The sequence below is a fragment of the Otolemur garnettii genome, unplaced genomic scaffold (genome assembly GCF_000181295.1).
Source record: "Otolemur garnettii isolate 467f Iridium unplaced genomic scaffold, OtoGar3 scaffold00016, whole genome shotgun sequence".
In the NCBI taxonomy this organism is placed as follows: Eukaryota; Metazoa; Chordata; class Mammalia; order Primates; family Galagidae; genus Otolemur; species Otolemur garnettii.
In genome coordinates, this window is record NW_003852411.1 from 27,182,500 (window position 1) to 27,188,902 (window position 6,403).

Here is a 6,403-nt window from a genome sequence, read left to right on the forward strand (position 1 = left end):
GACTCGCTTGAGCCCAGGAGTTGGAGGTTGCTGTGAGCTGTGGTGCCACGGCACTCTACCCAGGGGGACAGCTTGAGGCTCTGTCTCAAAAATAAAATAAAATAAAATAAAATTGTGTTTTGTTAATGTATGATTGCTTTCTAGCAGTGCTTGATAGGTGTAATTGACAATACTACTAGAAATCACTCCATTTTATCCCTGATGTTCTTTAACTTCGTGATGTCATATTTTGGTTCATGTTATTCATTCATATTTCTGAGCATTCACTAAGCCCTGCCAATTTGAAATCTTACATTCTTCAGCTCTGTGGAACTTTCATGTATTACTTCATTGACAATTTCTTCCCATTTTTTTCTTTCTTTATAGAAATTTTTTTTATTTGGTGTTATTTCTATTGGATTTCACCTCTAAATTTCCCCACTTTTTCCTACTGTGCCCTTGATTAGTTATTTGCTAGTTTTGGCTTTTTGGAAGATTTCCTTAATTTTTTCAAGCTTTCTATTTGACTTTTCATTTTTGTTATATTTGTGATTCCTAAGAACTCTTCATATTCTTTATTACTTTATAATAGTATAATTTCCTCCACCTATAAATTTCTTTCCTATCTCCATGAAAATATTAAATATAATATTTGGTTTTAAGATTTTTATGCTTTATGAATTCTGTTTCTCCACCTGTTCCCCTTATGTTTGTTTGTGTGGTCTCTTTTGCATATATTAATCTTTTCTCTAATGGGTGAAGCCCTCAAGGTTCTCTGCATTTATTATGAGTGAGGTACTAAAAGGTTGATTAAAATCTGTGTGGGGTTGTCTCCTTAACTGATAGGTTTCAGACAATGACTATGTCTGAGATGGCTTATTTTTTAGAACACTCAGAAACTGATATTTCTCATGAGCTAAAAGTAAATCCATTTTTCCAAAGAATAATCCTTGAAGTTTTGTATAGGGGATAGAAACTTTCATGCTGACATTCTAGAAGTTAGATTGGAAAAGGAAGATGAGGTCTCCTCATATAGAGTGAAGAATTTCTCTTAATTTTCCTTCTATCAGAAAAAGAACATACCCTCATGTTTTGTGTAACTGGTGCACCTAGGCCATTGACCCTGGTCTTCTGCTGTGGTGGGCCAGATGCCATCAATATAATCTGGCTGTCCTGGCTGATAGATGGATAGGGACACAACACTATGCTAGAAAATATCCTGTGATGATGGGAATGTACTTTTATGCTGCCCGGTAAAACAATCACTAGCACTTGACATACGGCTAGCAAAATTGAGCAACTGATTTTAAAGTTTTATTTAATTTTAATTAATTTAAATTTAAGTGTGTACATGTGGCTAATGGTAACCATATCAAACAGTAGAGATCTACAGCTTAGAGCATTCCTTGTAGAAAATTTTAAACAATACTTCTTGCCTCACCCTCCAAGTCCAGATTTAGAAGTTAACTAGTATCTCCCTTTCCTGAGTCTTTCCTGACTTCTGCACTGATGACCGACTTGCCTTTTCTTGGCCTGCTTTAAGCATTGTTCTAACCATCAAAAGCACTTATAACAGAAGGGACCAATCTGAAGCCTGGGTAAAATAGCATTGATTCAACTTTTTTCATTTTCTGTGATATGTTGATTTATCTCATTTGCTATCATCTTTTTTCAACTATTTTTGTCATTGTTTACATCCTTTCATCCTACAATCCCCTTAGAGTAAAACTAGTATGGTTTCAAGGGGAGCCATTGGAAAACTGGACTGTGGTTTTTCCACTCAATTTTATTCTTATATTTAAATAACTTATTCCTTGTTTTAGCTTCATTATCATTTGAATTCAGTGGTAGCTCCAGAATTTCTACATCTATGGCGTGGCGTGGGAAGGAATCTTTCAAGGGGTAGAAATGAAGCTTAGAATATTGTCTTGAAGCTGAGTCTGCAGAGCAAACATAGGTTTCTAAATAAGATGTATACTTATTTGGGGCAACTAAAAAGTATGTGTTGATGGAAATTGTGGTAGAGTTAATGCATTCCCTAAATCATACCCTCTATATACTCAATATTAATAGTTATTTTAATATTTTTCAAATTTCTGAACGTTATGCATTCATGGGTTGCAACCACCACTTTTTAGAAATATTAGAGTATAGAAGTGGATAGAAAATGTTGGAATAAAGCTAAGTTTTTTATTTGTCTGTTTTTCTTAATAAACATGAGTGCGTGTGAGGATACAAAATGTATTTCTCACTGTTGGTCAAGTTCAGAAAAGTTTGAAATTCAGTGATTTAGTTAACTTGACAGTATATAAAAATTCATATTTGTATGGACCATATTTTTGACTTATATTTTTCCAGTAATTGGACTTTAGGGCATGACACATTGGAATTCAAATATGAATCATCCAAACCTTCATTGCTAAGGGGGATGCATACATATTTCTCAAATTTTTCTCCTGCATTGAATCTTCCTTGTTATCACCTAATTCTTTGTCCCAGCAAAAAATGAGAATAGGTGAAGTAAATAAGCCCGACCAAAAATATTGAGAGCAACTGCTTTAGACCAGTGAATTTGTATTTATTTTTTGAATAAGAAATCACTTGCACAGTTAAACTTTTTAAAGATAGAATATAGTACGTAGTGAAAAATATTCCTTTTTACCCCTATTTTCTTGTCAATACAAAACCCAACCTTCCCTGAGTAGAAATTAGTCTCATGTGCTTATTTTGTGTATGTCCCATATATGTATATGTATTTCTTATTTTTATTATTATTTTTTTTGAGTCAGTCTCACTATGTCACCATTGGTAGGGTGCTGTGGCATCACAGCTCACAGAAACCTCAAACTCCTGGGCTTAAGTGATTCTCTTGATTCAGATTCCCAAGTATCTGGGACTACAGGCACCCACCACAATGCCTGGCTACTTTTTTGTTGTAGCTGTCATTGTTGTTTAGCAGGGCCTGGTGCATGTGGCTGGCACCCAAACCACTGAACTACAGGCGCTGAGCCCATTCCATATATTTTTAAAAGTATACTAGCAAAGTATACATATTCCTTCTTTGTATACAGTAGTAGATACTATCTATATACACTGTTCTGCACTTTGTTGATTTTACCTAACTATATATATTTAAAATTATTTTTTATCAGCACACAATGTTTTCTCACTTTTTATGGCTGTATAATATTCTACCACCATGGTAGAACATAAGAAGTTTAACCTGTTGTCTACTAGCAGATAGTTGATTGTGTAAAATTTCTTTATGACAATGTTTCATTAAATACTTTGTGTAATGAAGGAAGGATTAGGAGGATGGGGCTTATAGCCAGAGGGTCATCATTGAGTAACTCATTTCACTTATGAAAGTCTTTGTTTCTCCACCTGTAAATATTAAGAAAGGAAAAGAAAATATGAACTGCTTCAAAGAATTATGTGTCAGTCTTGCAGAGGGGCCATGCTAATCTTTTCTGTATTGTTCTCATGTTAGGATATGTGCTGTGAAGCAAGTGATGACTAGCTTTTATATGCATCATTCTACAAATGTGTAGGTACATTTGCCAAATTCTTAAAATTGGAGTTGCTGGGTAAAAATTAATTTAAATTGATAGCAACACATTATATTGTTCTCTGTGTAGGTTGTATGAATTTTTAATTCTCCTACTGTTGAGTGTTTCCATTTTCCTCTTCCTCAACAAATTAGTGATGCAGTAACTTTTATATGATTTTTGCCAAACCAATGAGTGAAAACACACATCTCCTTGTAAACTTAATTTGTATTTTTCAAATTATGAGTAGGCTGAGCACCATATCACAGATTGAAGCCATTTGTGTTTTCTTTTGATTGAACTGCTTATAAACTATTGCTTATACTGCTTATGAACTGTTTGCCTATTTTTATAAGTTGTTATTGATTTGTAGGAACTTTTTATGTTTGAAAGAATAAGTCCTTTGTGACTTGATCTACACATTTTTTCCCAGCCTGTCATTTAACTCTTGATGTTTACTTATGTTGTCTTTTCTAAGCATAAAAGTTTTTGACCCTTAGACAGTGTGAGGGTGCTCACTACTCACCCCTACATAGTCAAAAATTTACATAAAACTTTTCATTTTCTTATTTATTTATTTATTTTTTTATGGAGACAGAGTCTCACTTTGTCTCCCTCAGTAGAGTATCGTGCAATCATAGCTCACGGCAACCTCCACCAACCCCGGGTCATTTGGTTTAAGTGATTCTCTAGCCTCAGCCTCCCAAGTAGCTGAGATTACAGGCACCTGCCAGAATGCCCGGCAATTATTTGGTAGAGACGGAGTCTCACTCTGGCTTATATGCTGGTCTCAAACCTCTGAGCTCAGGGCAATCCACCCTCCTCAGCCTCCCAGTCTGCTAGGATTACAGGCGTGAGCCACCACACCTGGCCCATAAAACTTTTGATTCTCCAAAAACTTACCTATTAATAGATTGTTTTTTTTTTTTAAGTTTTGTGTAGAATGGTGCCTTCCAATGTTGTCTAATCTGGACTTGAACTCCTGGCCTCATGTGATTCCCCTGCCTCAGCCCCTCAAAGTGCTGGGATTACAGATGTGGGTCATTACTTCCAGTCCCTAAATAGCTCCTAATGTTGACTGGAAACTTTTTTTTTTTTCCGGAGACAGACTCTCATTGTCACCTTCAGTAGCATGCTCTGGTGTCATAGCTCATAGCAACCTCAAACTTGGGCTCAAGTGATCCTCTTGCCTCAGTTTTTCTATTTTTAGTAGAGACAGGGTATCGGTCTTGCTCAGGCTGGTCTTGAATCTGTGAGCTCAGGCAATCCACCTGCCTTGGCCTCCCGGAGTGTTGGGATTTCAGGTTGGAGCCACCATGCCCGGCTGGAAACCTTACTGATATTATAAACAGACCACTAACAGGAATTACATATGGGTTACATATATATTGTATGTGTGTATATAGTACATTAGTATCATATGCTGTGTTCTTTAGTACACTGGAAAAAAGAAAATGTTATTCAGAACGTCATAAGAAAGAGAAAACATACTTACTACTCATTCAGTGGAAATGTGTCATCATGGAGTTCTTCATCCTCCTTGTCTTCAGGGTGAGCAGGCTGAGGAGGAGGAGAAAGGTGAGAAGGGGGTCAATCTTAGTGTCTCGGGGTGGCAGAGGTGCAAGAAAGCCTCGAGTATAAGTAGACCCATACAGTTCAAACCTCTGTTGTTCAAAAGTCAATTGTGTTTTATTCTTGGTTTTTTGGAATATTCTAAGAGGTTTTCCTAAGAAGAAGATAAAGCAATGTTCCCATTTTTCCTTCTAGCACTTTTTGGTTTATTATCCTGACATATACTTAAGATGTGGCTGCACCATAATTTTTTCCAAATAGGTGCTTTGTTATTAAAAATGTGTATGCATATTAAAAATGGTCTCAAACTACATAAAATACATTTTTAAACTACAAAGAGAAACAAACAGTCAATCTTTGGCAGACTTTTTTTAACACCTTACTCTCAACAATTGATAGGTCAAGCATTTAAAAAGCCTAGTAAAGGCTTGGCACCTGAGACAAGAGAATCGCTTAAGCCCAAGAATTTGAGGTTGCTGTGAGCTGTGATGCCACCGCACTCTACTCAGGGCAACATAGTGAGACTCTGTCTCAAACAAACAAACAAACAAAAAATATCTAGTAAAATGGACAAATCCCTAGCAAGAATGATCAAGAGAAAAAGGAAGGTGGAACAAATAATTAAATCTGGTACTAGGACTTTTAAAAAGGGCTTATCAATATAAATTCTATGGCAACTATCAATTCTATCACAAATTGAATACATTTATCAATAACAAAGTGACAACATTTTAATAAATAGAATTACTAAAATGGCCACACAATGAAATTGAGAATGCACAATCCTATAACTGTTTAAGAAATTGGATCTGCAATTAAAGACTTTTCCACCAAAGAAGATCCAAGCACAGATTGCTTCATTAATTTACTTATTTATTTATCCATTCTCCTTTCTCTTCCATCATGTGACAGATTGCTTCACTATTAAAGTTTAGTGTAATATTTAAAAAGAGTAAAGAACACCAACCTTACACGTATTCTTTCAGAATATTAGGGAGAAGAAAACAGTTTGTAGCCATGAGATCCTTGATGTTACGTGAAAGAGAAATGACAGACTGGTCTCTCTTATGAACATAGATGCAGAAATCTAAACAAAACATACTGGTAGCCAGCCAATCTTACAGCATATAAAGGAGGTAGCACCATAACAGTTAAGTTCATTTCACAAATATGAGGTTAGTGCAGCATTAAAATATGAGTGTAATTTGACATATTAGAATAAAAGAGAACTATAACAGTATTGCTTCAATAAAGTAGTAATGACCCATGCTAAAATCCCACATCCATTCATGATAAAAAAATTT

General features: G+C 35.4%; 1 non-coding gene across 1 annotated transcript; it reads right to left on the minus strand.

The window, feature by feature from the left end:
* Nucleotides 1-3,386: 3,386 nt before the first annotated feature.
* On the minus strand, nt 3,387-3,488 carry LOC111723875. Its single transcript, XR_002772321.1, has one exon. It is a non-coding gene; the product is annotated as a U6 spliceosomal RNA (small nuclear RNA).
* Between the last annotated feature and the right edge of the window lie 2,915 nt (nt 3,489-6,403).